We start from the raw sequence: 18,691 nt of genomic DNA, 5'->3' as shown, positions 1-18,691 counted from the left end.
GCTCCATAATCACTGCAGATGGTGACTGCAGTCATGAAATTAAAAGACGCTTACTCCTTGGAAGGAAAGTTATGACCAACCTAGATAGCATATTAAAAAGCAGAGACCTTACTTTGCCAACAAAGGTTCGTCTGGTCAAGGCTATGGTTTTTCCAGGGTCATGTATGGATATGAGAGTTGGACTGTGAAGAAAGCTGAGCGCCGAAAAATTGATGCTTTTGAACTACGGTGTTGGAGAAGACTCTTGAGAGTCCCTTGGACTGCAAGGAGGTCCAACCAGTCCATCCTAAAGGAGATCAGTCCTGGGTGTTCATTGGAAGGACTGATGCTGAAGATGAAACTCCAGTACTTTGGCCACCTCATGCGAAGAGTTGACTCACTGGAAAAGTCCCTGATGCTGGGAGGGACTGGGGGCAGGAGAAGGGGATGACAGAGAATGAGATGGCTGGATGGCATCACCACCTCGATGGGCATGGGTTTGGGTAGGCTCCTGGAGTTAGTGATGGACAGGGAGGCCTGGCGTGCTGCAATTTATGGGATCGCAAAGAGTTGTACATGGCTGAGTGACTGAACTGAACTGAACTGAACTGAATTGCTAGTTAATATTATAGTTGACCCTTGAACAATACAAGTTTGAACTGTGAGGGTCCACTTATATGCACATTTTTCTCTCAGTAAATATGTCCTACAGTACTACACTATCTGTGCTTGATTCAGTTCACCAATGCAGAACCACACATGTAGAGTGTGCTGTATGCTAAGTCGCTTTAGTCGCATCTGATTATGCGATGCTGTGGACTGTAGCCTGCCATATTCCTCTGTCCATGGGATTCTCCAGGCAAGAATACTGTAGTGGGTTGCCATGCCCTCCTCCAGGGGATCTTCCCAACCTAAGGATCATACCCAAGTCTCTAGATATAGAAGGCGGACAGTAAAGTTAAACTTAGATTTTCCATTGCATGAAGAGTCAGTGCCCCTAACCCTTGAATTATTTTTTAATTATTTTTTTATTTTTCCAAATGTGTAATATAGTTCCTTATGCACTTAACAGAACTTAATAAATGCTGTTGAATACATGAATGAAGACCTATGGATACTCAGGCAATTTTGTGTTTTGAATCATAGACTTAAGGAACGAATAAGAAGAACAGAGAAATTATTCTGGCTTTGGAAAGTGCAATTCATTCTCTACTAAATTCTTAGTAGGGCACTCTGTCTTCATTCTTCAGTATGTGTGCGTGCGTGCTCAGTTGTGTCTGACTCTTTGCGACCATATAGATGGTAGCCCACCAGGCTCCTCTGTCCATGGAATTTCCCAGACAAGAATACTGGAATGGGCTGCCATTTCCTTCTCCAGGGGATCTTCTAGACTGAGGGATCGAACCTGCATCTCCTGCACTGGCAGGCAGATTCTTTACCACTGAGTCACCTGGCAAGGATCATATACTGCTTAGCATATTAGAAACTTTTATTTATTATTTTCAGAATAAACACTTTCTGCTATTATTCCACCGATGAATTAAAAAATGTATTATATGATTCAACTGAGTTTATTGTTGGTTTTCTTTGCTTCTGGACATTTATTAAATTAGTTAAGCAGTGATAATACTTGTTTGTTCACAGAGCCTTGTATATGCAGATACTAAAGAAATATCTTTGGAATGTGTAAATAAATGGAAAACCCCATTTTTCAGATACTACCCTTAAAAAAAGAGACAAAGATAATGTGCCAAAATCAAAACATGAGATTAAAGAAATATTTTTTTTAAAATTTTCTAAGATATATGTGCCAATTTATTTTATTGTATGCTTATATGTTTCTGGATATGCATGTATATATGGTTGTATTTATCTTACTATATAATACTTTCATAAAGATAGCATTTTTGCTGGTCAGGGCTATATTTTAATGTATCTGCATGCCACAATAGAATGCAACTTTTCCTGGAAGACAGTTCTGTAGCAAGAGTTGACAACACTAAATGCTATATAGCTACACTCTGGGAACTCTACAACTCTTTGCAAAACAGTTACCATGATAAAGTCTGAGAACATTCTTAAAGTATAGAAAAGCTGTTCATCAAAATTTAAAATGCTACTTTAAAAATATATCAGTGAAAAATCTAGTGAGAATATGATCTAGCAGAATTCATTCATTCTTCATTCACTCATTCATTCAAGCCCACTGTTAGGATCTGAGGGTAAAATGATAAATGATACTCATATGTTTCCTGCTCCCATGCATCACTCTTGCATGAAAAAGAAACGGTAATTTAGATTTCTGAGTGACAAGTGGGAGAGACAGGTAAATTCTGAGGTCAGGGATACTAGGGCAATGCACATTTAGTTGGAGTTTTACCTTCAGAAGAGTTTACCTCGTCTCTCTCACTTTCTCAAACATCATTTCTTTCTTTAGCTCAAGTTGAGAGCTGAGCCTATACTTACTTATGGTGAATGCATACAAATACTAATAAAGTACATCTAGAAGTCTTTTTATTCAGCTTGTTGAATATGTATTGCTGAAACTCAGGTACCATATAGAATAAAATATAATACATTTGATATATAGCCCTTCATACTCAAGGTATCCCAAAGCACTTTACAGAGCAATGACTTAGATAATGTAGTGCAGTGATTGTGTTGGCAAACTTGACTGTCATTACTAACTCAGCAATAGATCACACTCTAGCCTTGAACATTATAACCTGTTTGAGTGAGAGAAGCAAAGTTAGCTAAAATGTTAAGAATTATGCCCTGATAGGTTTTTTTAAATGACTCCCTGTATTGTTTTTTTCTTCTAAGTCTGTAATATTTAAAGAGCAAACTATTCCTTTGTTAAACATGTTACCCATAAGATGGCAAGGCATTAATGCTGCAATTTTTATTATATTGTATATTTAAGGAACAGTAATTGGAAATCTGAATCCAGTTCACGTTTTATGGATTTAAATCTATGTGTGCCTAAATTTTCCTTCATTCCAAAGATAAGTCTGGAAAATGTTTTTTTGAGGGGAGGGAGTATCAAGTATGGAAAAAATATATGTATATTATAATAATAAATTATTTTTGCTAATACACGTGATACATCATTCTAGGAATTTCATATATCTTACTTTCAATCCTCATAACAACCCAATGAGATGTACATTATTACCTTCATCTTACTAGTGGAGAAATGGGTGCAGAAAGGTAGGGGAATTCATTCAAGGTCACATTGTCAATAAGCAGGAAAGTAGGATTTAAACCCAGCTCTGTCTCCCTGCAGAGTGTATGACCCCCTCCCATACATGAAGCAGTCAATGTAATGTGAAGATAAAGAGTAGGTTGATTCCTTTGTGTTGAATGTTTGTTTCACTGAAAGTTGAAGTTAGAAAACAGAGTTATGCCAATGTGTCTAGGCTAAGATTATACCTCAAATATAAAACACTAATTAAGATAATGTCACAGTAACAAAAAAGACTATCTTGAAATCTTGAAAATAGCTTAAGACACTTCCAATGTTCAAAAATACTCAGTGTTTACTTGTTTTAGAAGCAAACCTCTCCAACCAGAAGTGAATCACTGTGAAGACAAGCAAAGTCTAATTGTTCCCTTGAATACAGTTATTTGACTTCACATAGCAATTGTTCATGAAAATAAAATTTTATACTTACCTCTTTACTCATTGTCAATTAGATATAATATTCTATATTAGGATTGAAGAATTATAAATGTGAACTAAATACAGATGCAGCTCTCAAGAGTCTTACATTCTAGTTTGCTTGTACACAAATTTCAAAATGCAACTAAAAATAGAATTATTAATTAATAGAAATATTAATAGAATTATTAATAGGATGAAACAACAAAGGAAAAAGTACTGAAAGAGCAGCTGATGAAAGACTTCCAGGGGGGAGGTCAGGGAAGACTAATGATTACAGATACATGTGTTGGACAAGTGTCCAAGTCCAACTGTACAGATGCGTTTATGCCATCTGCTCTATATTGAATAATAACATCATTATATACTCAGACACGTACATGGGAAATCTACACTCTCTCTGATTTTTCTTCCTCATCCAACATGGAATACTGTCAGTCCTAGCTGGTAAATGTGCATTTCTTTTCCATCAGCTTTATCCTCTTCCCTATTCCCATGATATTCCAGACTTCTGTTATTATCCCCTAAGCCTACTCACCTCTGAATTTGTCTTATCTCTTCTCTTCTCTTCGATTGCTGGCTCAGGGGTAACAAATCCACCTGCCAATGCAGAAGATGTGGGTTCAACCCCTGGTTGTGAAGATCCCCTGGAGCAGGAAATGGCAACCCACTCCAGTATTCCTGCCTGGGAAATTTCATGGACAGAGGACCCTGTGGACTACAGTCTGTGGGATCACAAAAGAGATGGACAAGACAATGACGAAACAACAACAGCAATCTTCTGTTCACACATTAGCCAAGGTTATCTCTCATTATACAAATATCACTATGTCATCTCCAAGCTTAAATTTTCATCTTAGTCCTCAGTTTAAAGTCAAATTTCTTAATTTTTAACTGAGTCATTTTTGGTGGCAAATGATTATTTCTCTAGTATCATTTCACCACTTGCCACCTAATTCATACAAGTATTTGAAGTTATTAAAATACACTCTAACTCCTAGGATCCCTACAACAAACTGTTCTCATTGCTTAGCATGATCCCACAACACTTAATTATGCTCCAGATTTCAGTTTAGTACTCACCTCCTCCAGTCACACCCAACGGGCCTTATAGAAATCCATACATTGATTTATGTACCTTTTCTATCTACCTTCACTATCACTATCAATACCTTCACTATATCCTTTAAATATATCTCACTAGATTTTAAGCATCACAAGAACAACAACTTGCATATAGTACCTGCAAAATATCTATTAGTGAAATAAATTTACAAATGCATTAATTTTTTGTACCTCTCCTCAAGATTGTTCACTTCCCACTTGTATATTTTTGTGTACATATTTTATGTTTTAAGAAAAATGTTCAGTAAAATTAAAACCCTGAAAATGGTTTCACAAGTATTTTTACAGGGTATTTTGCTGTGTTTGGGTCTTTTTGTGTATATTTCTTTGAAATAATTTCTCGATCAGAAAACAATCTGAGATAGATATTGTGTCAACTATTTCTTGAGATTATTTGCTGGCACGAGTGATGTTTTTAAAACTGAAAATTTCTATAGTTTTCTAACACTTTTAACAAGAACTTTCTAATTGAGAATTTAATGTGTTTATCTACATGAAACATATCAATGCAGCACAAATGGATACATGAGAAGGTTATATTTGTAGGAACCCTTTTATGTAAATAATTAAATATCTCTGTTAATATTACAATGTAAAATAAGATAGAAAAGGGCAAAAGAAGGCAAAGTGCTTTTTGAAAAAATTATTTAACAATATGATAAAACTGAGAACTCACTACTCTGTTTATCTTAGTTTTTAATTAATTTCTTTCTTTCTCCTGCTTGCAGTCTATTCCAGGAGCATTGTGTCATAGTTAGCTGAATTATAAAGAGGTGAAATAATTGGTTATTCAGTCAGTGATTCTACTGGATTAAAAACAAGACAGGTTGGTAATGATCCAGCCAAAGTGAATAAAAAGAGAACAGGTAAGCACATATGGTACAACATCTGCTTCCAAACTTGGAAAATATCTTCTCTAATCCCTGAAGCTTTCTTGGCTTTTCTTCTAATTCTCTTTCTTTGCAGAAGCACTATAAAAACACACCCTGACTATTTTTTACATTTATTATAATTTTTCCAAATATTAAATCACTACAACTTCCATTTCACACTTTCTGATCCTATCACAAAAGCTTCTGAATACTGAAGCAAATAGATTGAGAACAGTTAAACATGATACTGAATCTGTATCTCAAAGAGAATCTTTCTCTTCTTTAAGGGGATTCAGTCTGTTTTGTTCTTTATCTTTTACGATAAAAAGTAATTTTAGTTTTTTTAGAAGCCTGTCAATACATTATAGGAATGCTATACAAATGAGTTTATTGTATATTTTACTTGTATTATTCTTCACTTTCAGCAAGTTTAAATATACCCAGCCATCATTCTGAATACTGTGCTGCTTTGAAAACACATTTTAACCTTTCCTCTCTGCAATGATGCTAATCCACTATCTTCTTAAAAGTCTTGGCATGAAAAATTAGTTTTCAAATGTATTATTTTGATTTCTGATAATTCAGAATTTCTGATAACTCAGAAGTTCAGACGGAGAAGGCAATGGCACCCCACTCCAGTCCTCTTGCCTGGAAAATCCCATGGACGGAGGAGCCTGGTAGGCTGCAGTCCATGGGGTCGCTAAGAGTCAGACACGAATGAGCGACTTCACTTTCACTTTTCACTTTCATGCATTGGAGAAGGAAATGGCAACCCACTCCAGTGTTCTTACTGGAGAATCCCAGGGTCGGAGGAACCTGGTGGGCTGCCGTCTATGGGGTCGCACAGAGTCGGACACGACTGAAGCGACTTAGCAGCAGCAGCAGCAGTTCAGATTGATCTGTGAAGGAACTTTCCCATTTATTAAATAGATAAAGTAGGTTCGATAAGCAAGACATTATAAGGGATATTTTAATTGCATGAATATTTGCTAACTATTTAAAAATACTTATTCAATGATATTTACTTGTTCAGTTCTCCAACCTCTCACAATGATTTTACTGCATTGCTCTAGAGGTATTCCAACTTTTACTGAGGACATTACTAACTCGTGAGTTTTCATATCATTTGCCTCATTGACACTCATAGCTACCCTCAGGACATTCCCATACACAGACTAGAAAGTGAGGCTTAAAGCTGGTAAAATGAGTCTGATGTCATAGAGCTGGAAATGGAGAAGCTGGCCATTCATTTCAATTTCAGTGTCTTTGATTTCATAACTCATGGACCCCTGAGTATATGCTAATTTACCTTTATCATAACATTTATGAATTTTACTTTTTCCTATTTGAACTAATCAAAGATTAATACAAAATTCTAAATTCTACATGGAGTGAGGAATATTGCATTTATTGTTTGAATCATTGTAACAACCATCTCTTCAATAACAGCAAAGGGAAAATACTGCCTTTATGAAACTCAGAAAGACATGATACAGGTCAATGATGCAATTCCTTCTGTGAGATATAAGATATTGTGGTGGATTTTTCTTATTTCTAAGGATTAAGATTTACTTAGAAGATATAAGACTTCCCTGGTGGCTCAGATAGTAAAGAATCTGCCTGCAATGTGGGAAAACTGGATATAATCCCTAGATGGGGAAGATCCCCTGGAGAAGGGAATGGTCACCCACTCCAGTATTCTTGCCAGGAGAATTCTATGGGCAGAAGAGCCTGGTGGGCTACAGTACATGTGGTCGCAAAGAGTCGGATATGACTGAGTGACTAACACTTTCACTTAGAAGATGCACTAATTATTTTTCCCAATTTACAATCAGAAAATATCTTTAGTATTCTAAATGCTGATGTTGTTTGCAAAGAAGTTGTTTACATTTTCTGTCTCTCAATGGGTGAAAGGTCAATGTCTAGTCTGCTTCAATACTGTCTTTAAATTTTTCTGTAATTTTGCCATATATTATATTATGGCCTCACACAAGAGATAATAACCTCATAAAGATACAGTTCGAACATCCTTATTTTTTTGTTGAATTAGCTTTTGAACTTGTGGATGGCTTTTATTTTTTTTTCTACTGATTATCAGTCATTTCTTGCTGCACAATAGTTTTTATATGAAAGGCATAACTAGTGGCTTCCTTTTACTTGTACATCTAATCGGTTCATGATGACCATGAGTTATAATCACCAAGTGATTTCAGAACCACTGAACAAGTATTCATGTCATTCTTATTAATCAGGCATTTTATATTATCAGCATCTTCTTCAATATCATCCTTAGATTATTCTATCTGACCTATTGTCTTTACATGAAGTGCCTCAATAAAAATGTAGGCACCCAGCATTGGAATAACAGAGGAAAGGAGAGTCTATTCAGAAAAAAATACAATGTAAGTGAATTTGGTATTATAGCACCAAGTGATATAATTCTATTGTACTGTATTCGATACTTGCAAAGAAATCAATGACTCCTCAAGTGCATTTACCAAAGAGAAAACAGGATGAAAAAGAAAAAGGGGATGGATGGAAATAATCAGCTCTATTCTTCCCCTGGCAGGCAGGAGTCCTGCTAAGCAGATTTCTTAGAGAGAGAGAGTGTGTGTATCATTTTCCTGCCTATTTCAGACTAGAGCTGCTGCAGACCAGGCATCTACGACTTTCCTAGGAACTGTCATTTTTGTGGACGGAAATATTTAGGGAACTTATCCCACAGCCTGGAATACTATATAATGTAAGCACCATCTTTTGAAACAGTGACTCCATAGGATTTTCTTCCTGTAGAGTCACAAGCTTTGCCCATAATGCTGCAACCCTAAGCAAAAATGATTCAGTGGTGTGGAGAGGAAACATGAACTTTATCTTTTGCCTGAAGTGACTTTGCCTTTCCTCAAACATTTATTGAGTGCCCTGAAAACGTTTTCAAATGGAATTGGTTAGTAAGCCATAGTTAAACAAATATATTTCATTTATACCACATGTATATTGTTGTTGTTTATTGCTGAGTCATGTCTGAGTCTTTGTGACCCCATAGACTATGGCCTACTAGACTCCTCTATCCATGGGATTTTCCAGACAAGAATATTTGAGTGGGTTGTCATTTCCTTTTCCAAGGGATCTTCCTGATCCAGAAATTGATCCTATGTCTCCTTCATTGGCAGGCAGAGTCTTTACCACTGAGCCACCTGGGAAGCTATCTCACACACACACAAACACACACACACACACACACACACACGCACACATATATGTTTATTTTTTTTATAATTATTCTATTTGTTAGAAATTCAATCCATCATACGGCTCATGGGGTTCTCAAGGCAAGAATACTGAAGTGGTTTGCCATTCCCTTCTCCAGTGGACCACATTCTGTCATACCTCTCCACCATGACCCGGCCATCTTCAGTGGCCCCACGTGGCATGGCTTAGTTTCATTGAGTTAGACAAGGCTGTGGTCCGTGTGATCAGATTGGCTAGTTGTCTGTGATTGTAGTTTCAGTCTGTCTGCCCTCTGATCACCTCTCTCAGTGCACACAGTCAAGGGCTTTGATATAGTCAATTTGATTATGCCAAAGCTTTTCACTGTGTGGATCACAATAAACTGTGGAAAATTCTGAAAGAGATGAGAATCCCAGACCACCTGACCTGTCTCTTGAGAAACCTGTATGCAGGTCAGGAAGCAACAGTTAGAACTGGACATGGAACAACAGACTGGTTCCAAATAGGAGTATGTCAAGGCTGTATATTGTCACCCTGCTTGTTTAACTTCTATGCAGAGTACATCATGAGAAACACTGGGCTGGAGGAAGCACAAGCTGGAATCAAGATTATCAGGAGCAATATCAATAACCTCAGATATGCAGATGACACCACCATTATGGCAGAAAGTGAAGAAGAACTAAAGAGCTTCTTGATGAAAGTGAAAGAGGAGAGTGAAAAAGTTGGTTTAAAGCTCAACATTCAGAAATCTAAGATCATGGCATCCAGTCCCATTACTTCATGGCAAATAGATGGGGAAACAGTGGAAACAGTGGCTGACTTTATTTTTCTGGATTCCAAAATCACTGCAGATGGTGATTGCAGCCATGAAATTAAAAGACACTTACTCCTTGGAAAGAAAGTTATGACCAACCTAGACAGCACATTAAAAAGCAGAGACATTACTTTGCCAACAAAGGTCTGTTTAGTCAAGGCTATGGATTTTCCAGTGGTCATGTATGGATGTGAGAGTTGGACTATGAAGAAAGCTGAGCGCCGAAGAATTGATGCCTTTGAACTGTGGTATTGAAGACTCTCAAGATTCGTGTCAATGTATGACAAGGCCCACTGAAATGTTGTGAAGTGATTGGCCTCCAACTAATAAAATAAAATTAAAAAAAAAAAAAGAGTCCCTTGGACTTCGAGGAGATACAACCAGTCCCTCTTAAAGGAGATCAGTCCTGACTGTTCATTGGAAGGACTGATGTTGAAGCTGAAACTCCAATACTTTGGCCCCCTGATGGGAAGAGTTGACTCATTGGAAAAGACCCTGATGCTGGGAAAGATTGAGGGCAGGAGGAGAAGGGGACAACAAAGGATGAGATGGTTGAATGGCATCCCTGACTTGATGGACGTGGGTTTGGGTGGACTCTGGGAGTTGGTGATGGACAGGGAGGCCTGGCGTGCTACGGTTCATGGTTTCGCAAAGAGCCAGACACAATTGAGCAACTGAACTGAACTGAACTGAAATCCATCAAGGAAGGTTAAACTGCCTGTCCAGCTAAAACAGTCCAGAGGTTACATTTCAAATTAGGTTCAGAAATTGCATTAGTTGAGCACAGTAGGGCCTGAAGTACATAAACTAGGGTATCTAATCTCTTCACATGAAAATAATAGATTCAGCTTTTAAATATGAAGATGTCTATAAATCTTATAAAGTCGTATAATTTGCTTTCTAGTTGACTATGCATTTTAGCTAATTTTAAATATGAATTTATTTCTTACATAAAAATGCTGAATAGATAGTTAAATAGGCCTTGCCTTGTGTAGTAGAAAAAAACATTCTTATGCTTCCCCTCATAGATAATTAGCATCTTCTTCAAACTAGTAAATAACGTGGATCTACCTTTATTGGTAAATGATGAAGGTAAGTAGAGATGGGTTTTCATCAAAGTTTCATTTTAAAGCTGTAACAAAGATGCTACAGATATGAGATACAGATAGAGAATACAAGTTCTATTTTGGTTACCTCTTTAAAGTTTCCAGTTTTTGGCATAGTCTAAGGTTAGAATTTTTTTTTTCTCCTTCCACATGGTTGATGGCTACTCAGAAAAGTCTTTAGAACCATCCTTACGCATTTAGTTAGCCCTAGATTGATGTATATCTTTAACAAGGAATAATAGTAAACTTTTGATGTAAATATTTAAATGTAAGATAACTTCACCATGATTCCTTATCTTGACCATGAAAATTATAAATGAGAAAAAGATATAACTAAACAAAAGGCATTATTTTTGTCTGTGTAAACAACTTGTAAGTTATCTAATTACTGAATACATAAACTGCTAAATCTCTTTCCCCCTTTCTTCTTACCATTCAGGTACACGCTATTGAGTACATTGTAATCCTTCCAACTTTCCTTGCCCCTCAATAGCTCTTATCAGAGTGCTCTCAGGACTTTAAGTTCATGCTAAAAAAATATCCAAGCCTCTGGCCAATCTTTTACTACTTAGATATTTATGTGTAAGGTCTTCTGAGTACAAACTCAGAAGCCTATTAATAATCTTACAGAGGGATGACTGACATTCTGGTTAGTTGGGGCTCCTTCCCCAACTAATGGGAATAACTTGATGTAGCAGAGAAAATGACATTCCTAAGTAAATCCATTCTCACACATTTAATCCCACAAAATTAAACTGCAATGAAAATTTACATGATCTAAGACAACTGTGCTCAAAGTCAGTTTGGTTTAAAACTGACAATATAAATGTAAAAAATCTGTTATGAATTTTATAACTTTTACAGTCACTTTCTTTGTATTATAAAATTAAATTAAAAAGCAAAAAGGCTTTATAGAAAAAGTGATTGATATAAGCACATTTTCCTTTTTTAAGAGCAACCAATTTCACGCATTTTAAAAATGTACACATTTATCAAGTATGAAATGTAAGAGACAAAGAGAAAGACTTGTAATAATATTTATTGATAAAAGTCATGCCCACTATTTTTCAGCTATATTCAGTTAATATTGGCTGATAAGTATGATAGAAGATACTTGTTACAAATTTGTAGCATCATTATCCATTAATTGTCTCACATATTTCTGAAATGCATTATTCGCTACTAGAGACACGTAAAACAAATTATCACTCCTCTTTGTTCACATATATATAATCACGCCTGAATTAAGAAGTTTAGTTTTTGTTTTAAATTATCTTTCCATACTTTGACTTGAATAATTATCTCATTTATAGAGATAAACCTAAATTGGATTTTTTATAAAAATGATCATATCTATTTTTAAGGGAAATATATCAATTCTGTATGTTGTTTTTCTTTCATTTATTTCATGTGGCCTGACAAGGGCTTCTCCCAGGATAAAAGCAGATGGTTAATACCAGCTTGCAAGTGCAAAGATTGTCTGCCTTGTGAAATAAAAAATCAATGTGATGTATCTACATTTACTATTTTTAATAGAGCTGTTTTCCTCTATTTCTTTCTTTCCAATAAATGATACTTTTACAGTTCTTTGGTGGGACAGAGAGGCAGAACTGGATCTTTGAAGATCTCTGTTGTCACCTCTATCATTATTTCTGCTGTGATGACAACAGGGAGCATACTGTCAACGTCCTCCAGGTAATACCCTTATTACATGTGTCATTAGAGGATGTTTGCCATATCTGCTTTAACACCACAGACATTTTAAGTAGGTTATTCCATCACTTTGCCATTTTGATTATGACAACAAAATGACACCATATTGAAATGGATTTTGGAAAGAAAGGCTAACTGTCCAAAGAGGTCCATGCTCATTCTAATTAAAATTGGCTTAGGTGGCACAACCTTCATAATTCAGAGTATGACTATGAAGGATATGTATGTTGAAAACCTTCTTTGCTCATTAGTGCTATTTCTGTCAGACACTACTACCTGCTCTTTTCTTAATGAATGCTAAGCCATCTCTTTAGAAGACTGTGCTGCTTCCCTGAACTGAAGGAACTGTCTTATTTCCTCCCAAGTTCGTCAGGAGTAAAATCGGGGAGTCACCTCTTTGACATTTCTCAACCTCTGTACTTATTTATCTCTTTGAGACCCTGCGCTCCAGAGATATCACTGTCTTAATTAAGAAGAAGGATGTGACCATGGTAAATTGACTGATTTCATTGATTAAGGACTAGCTGTACAAGTAACATTGATTTTAACAGTGGGTCTACATAAATGTAATTGTTCGAACATGGGGCTGCATAATTATGGTGATGTACGAGAATAGTTGGTTTGTCCTTTTCAACCTTCACTAACATTCTTTTGCATGATAATGTACCTTGTGCAATTAGCAGAAATTTTAAATGTTACAAAATGTCGTTTGTGAAGACACAAAGTAATAATCATATTCTAATTTAATTCAACAACATCAGACAGGTTTTCTTCTTCTTTCTTTTTATCTTTCTTCTCTTTGTACACAGGAGATAATGTATATGGTAACATGAATATGATATTTTACCTTCTAATTTCAATGATTAGTCTATACAAATATGTACAAATAACCCATTTTTAAATTAAAAATGAATATGCTATGTATTTTCTGAAATGATGACTTACTATTAAATGAATTTTTTAAATAGGTTCTCCATATCAGAGTTTAAAGGCAAGAAAGCATCTACTATCTTTATACATATTTATGGGGGAAAAAAAACTATGTAAATGTTACTAAGTTTGCAAAAGATAGATAGTTATTAGGTTTTCATGTTAAATGTTTTAATAAAGCAAACATATAAATCATATGTGAATTGCTTTGCAAATAAAAATATATAATCATTGCTTTATTTAATATTACTACTATATTTATGTGAGGAGACAAAAAGATTTTTAAAATATCACTGTAGAGGATTATCTAATAGAAATTAGATTTCCATGTGGATACTATTTCTCTATAGACAGTCAAGTACTTTTGATGTTTGCTTAATGAACTGAAGAAAGAGAAAAATTCTAACTCTGCATACAGTAAAATTGAAAAAAATAAAGAGAAAAGAGTCACAAATTTACCTAGATAAAATAATCTTGGTTAGTGAATCAGCTGCATTGGATTTTTGTCATAAAACTACCACTAATTAGTTTTGTGACCTTTAGTAGCTGTGTACCATACATAACAAAAAGTAGCACAGGAGATAGTGCAAGGACTCATTCCTCATATGGTTCTGTCTCTTTTATCCACTGGTAGGTAAACTAAAAAAAGAATTCTATAAGCTATTGGGAAAAATGCTAAGCTTCCAGGGTGACTATGTTTGTATGTATATTTGCTCATTTGTTGATCAGTTGGTTTTTAAATCGTCGATATTTGCAACTTGAACTAGGATGGAAGGTTAATGATGACACTGATAGCAAAACTATTATTCCTATATATCATTAGAATCCAGTAATCATTTGATTTCACTTTTATAAGTTAAACTCTGTTCCACTACCTTACACATGTATGTAATAGGGGCAACATTTTTGAAACACCATCTAATGCATATTCCCTTATCAATTAAACAATTTCTTTTTCTATATCTAGACCTTCATTGAACCTAAGCCTGGCATATTCCTCTTCCACTTCCCACTTCAGAAAGGAGGAGATATAATCCTACACAATCCAACCCATATGGGAAGAATATGAAAGATGGAATTTTTTTAAGATATATTCTCTAACAAGAATGTCCTTATTTGCTTCAACTGGGCCAAAATCCCCAAATACTGTGAGTGTGTGTGGTGGAGGGTGTAATTTGGAAGGTGATGGGAGATATGGAAAGTAGAAGAGGTTTTGTTGGGATCCTCATTTGGAATGTTGAGAGAAGAATCATGCTCAGGTGGTTCTGTGTTAACTCTGGGTACCTGCACAAGAGGAAGAAATAACCCTACAGAATGTTTGAAAGAACCAGCATCACCTTCCTTTGGTTTGCATGAGGGACAGATGTGAAAGTGCCATAGAGAAAAATAAATGTAACTGAGTTAAGAACAGCATATCTAAAATAAGGCTGCTGCAGCAAGGGCCAAAATGACCCTACCACAAAAACCACCTGTGGCCACCCCCGACACAGCCTTGAAGAATTGTTCTGAGACTTTAAGCTTGATGCTCTTATAAAAACCAAAAAGAGACAAATCAAGTAAGGAAATGCCACTGAAATCTGATTCAAGAGAACAAGCTGCCCGTCTGTTAGCTGCACCTCAGAAGATATTAATAGCAATGTAATGGTCCCTGGGATCAGAGATGACCCTGGGCATGGAGAAGGCATATGTTCAGAGAAAAGCTCAGATACCTTACAGGAACCGGAGACCCGTTTCTTCTTTGTTATTAGGACACACAAAAACCAAAAATCTGAAAATCTTCTGGGAGTGAAAGTGAAAGTGTTATCTCTCAGTCATGTCTAACTGTTTGCAACCCCCATGGACTGTAGCCCACCAGACTCCTCTGTTCATGGAATTTTCCAGGCAGGAATACTGGAGTGGATTGCCATTTCCTTCTCCAGGGGATCTTCTCAACCCAGGGATTGAACCTGGGTCTCCTGCATTGTGGGCAGATTCTTTACCTTCTGAGCCACCAGGGAAGCTCAGAAGGCCGCATGAAGACCAACACATCTGGAGACTCTCTTGGAGGCATTTATCTAAAAGGAAGTATTTAAACTTGAATACAAAGAGAAACAAAGAAGCTAAAGTTAAAAGTATATCTTTGTCCCCAAACTACAGCAGCAATTAACCACAGGATGGATCTTCATTAAAGTATATCATTTATACAAATGAAAGAAGTACCATTTTCTTTAATGTAAGCAGAAGTGTAAGCAGATATGAAATTATATCCACTAAATTTAGCTTCTAGGCATGGTCATTTCCATTTGGTCATCATCTTATTGTTTTTAAATTATCTTTAAATTCAAAGCAGTCAAGAAACCCCAATGGATGGAGGGGTTGAGTGGAGAGGAAGTTGCTACTGGCCAAAAGCCTATGTGTTCCAAGTTCTGTGTTGAGCACTCAAGATACATGTGTATCATTTTCAAGCCTGGATTTACACGCCTTAATCCAATCCAAACTCCGGGAGATGGTGAAGGACAGGACAGCCTGGCATGCTGCAGTCCATGGTGTTGCAAATAGTCAGACGCGACGTGGCGACTGAACAGCAAAACAATCCAGTGTTAACAGTGAGGAAGTGCATCCCGAGATTTTGGAGGAATATGGGGATATAATCCTGCTTACTTCTTTCATGCACACACATAAGCACACACACCTCTATCTTTTGCTCAAAAAAGAGACAATTCATCTACAGTTATAGGAAGAAACGAATTAAATCTTCACAAATATTTTCCTTTCACATTCGAGAGACACATTGTTACTTTTACTAGGGCTAGTCAGAAAAGGAGATCTCTGTAAAAGTTTATTCTTAAAATCTGAATAGTTTTTTGCTTGTTGGCAGAAAAGGCACACAGAGAGACTAGAGGAGAGGAGTGAGACCTGAAATAGCAAAAGCAGTTTGGAAACCTGCAAATCACTTGGAAGGGTTTGAGCATCCATGCAAAATGGCAGTGTTGAGAAATGAAGCTGGTGAGTCATCAGGGGCAAATTATAAGTGATTTATGCCTTATTAGAAGGCCTTGAGATTTCATCCCAAAGACAGTAGAACACCACTGAAGGCTTTTAAGCAGGTGTCTGACATAATCAAAATGGCATTAAAAAAGTCATCTGCCATCCATGTAGAGTTTAATACAGGAAGAAGAGACTAGCCAGCAAGTACTCAGTTCAGAGGTTTCTGCCAAAATCTTAGAGAGAAGCAATGTTTTCTTGAAATAATGTAGTGGCAGGTAAAAGAAGAGGTGGAATATATTTGTAAGATGGGAGAATTGTCATCATCAGGTGGGACCCCAACTCCCTTTTTTTCTTCCAAAATCTGTGGGCATAGGATGAATAATTACTACAGGAACAATGGCAGAAACAGTTTTCAGGCCACGATTTCCCTGATATTCCCTTGATCACGCTTGGGCTCTCCTGAGACTATGATTCCCTGAATTTTTGATAGTCTTGGCTGTCAGTTGAGCAATGGATCAAGGCTAATAAGGTCAGCTAAAATCTTTACTTGCTTCATAAGATCAAATGTGTGTGAAGCCATAGTCAGCACGTTTTGTTTTGTTTTGCTTTCTTATATCTATATATTAAAACACAAAAATTTAATTATGCTTCATGGAATTTTCCTAGCAGTCCAGTGGTTAATATTGTGTTTCCAAGGCCAGGAGCGTGACTTTGATCCCTAGTTGGGGAAGTAAGATCCCACATGGCCTGCTGTTAAAAAAATTTTTTTAATTATGTTTCATAAGTTTTGGGCACATTATATATATATCAGTTCAGCTGCATAGAGTTGGACATGACTGAGCAACTGAACTAAACTGAACTGAAACTTTTGGGCATATATGTATGTACGTGTATAGACATACTATGCTTCTGTATTTAAACTAATTTATCTTATTAATTTTATTGCTTTATGGGTTATGAAATTGACATATTTAGTTGAATTTAATTTTATTAATGCCTTGTACTAATTAAAATTCTACTATGTAAATATGTACCTCATTCTTTGCAATTGATTTTGGAAGGTTCAGTTTCTTAAACAGTAATAAAAGCAGGTAACATATATTATTAACTTCCTATGTATCAAGAATGATAAGTACTCCACGTGGATTTTTTAAATTTAATCCTCACAAGTACAAAGTGAGATGAATATTGTTATAGGGGAACTAATACTCATGAAGTTTCCCCTAGATCACATAACTCAGAAGTGGTAGTAAGATCAATTCAGATTCAAACAATTAGATTTCAGGTCTTTTGGTACAGATGGTTTAATTTGCCAGGTAGTGACTGGGGTATAGTAGTAGCTCAATAAAGATTTATTGCATGAGTAAGCAAGTAAATGTCCACTTATAGATTTTGCCCACCTATAAAGTAAATGTCAAACTTATATTCATAGATCTAGGATGACCTTCCTTGAGAACAATGGGTGGACATCAGGCAACATGAGGGCTGTCACATGAGTGCTATGCTAGGTTGCTTCAATCGTGTCTGACTCTTTGTGACTCTATGGACTATAACCCACCAGGCCCCTCTGTCCATGGGATTCTACAGGCAAGAATACTGGAGTGGATTGCCATGCCCTTTTCCAGAGGATCTTCCTGACCCAATGACTGAATCCACATCTTTATGTCTCCTGTATTGGCAGGTGGATTCTTTATCATTAGTGCTGCCTAGATTTGCTTTATAGGTAGCAAAGTCGGGTTCCAAAACCAAAAGTACATGTGGCAAAGGAGACAGTGAATCTAGTCAAAGAGCTGTTGCAGTAATCCAATGAAAGCTTCAAAAAAAAAAAAAAATGGAAGAAAGGATGGAAGAAAATGAATTTTATATGAATTAGAGTTGGAGAATGAACTGAAGTTAGTGACTAATATGATGCTGTGAATTAGGAAGAGAAATGAGATTTTTTTTTTACACAGTTTTATGCAAAAGTATCTAAAATTCATAGCTTCTTTCCTTTAGTGATATTGATGAGATCATGTCTTATAATTTTAATAACTCATGTAATTTGTTGCAACAATTTGAAAACTACAAATGAGGAAAAGAGATATTGCCATATCAAGGAACTATAGGTTGAGAAAAAGAGAAAAAGGAGTTATTGGAAAAGATTGTTTATGACTTAGGTATGTGACATTTGAATGCTAAGATGCCTTAATGTTTCTCTTGTATGTCTTATTTGAACACAGCCAATATTTGTGTTCTTTTCAAATCAAGTAAACAAGTATTGCTTAAGAATCTATTATGCTTATTCATCCATTTAAAA

This window comes from Muntiacus reevesi, chromosome 1, assembly GCF_963930625.1.
Source record: "Muntiacus reevesi chromosome 1, mMunRee1.1, whole genome shotgun sequence".
Taxonomy (NCBI): domain Eukaryota; kingdom Metazoa; phylum Chordata; class Mammalia; order Artiodactyla; family Cervidae; genus Muntiacus; species Muntiacus reevesi.
The sequence above is the reverse complement of the archived record's forward strand: the minus strand, read 5'-3'. Positions refer to the sequence as shown.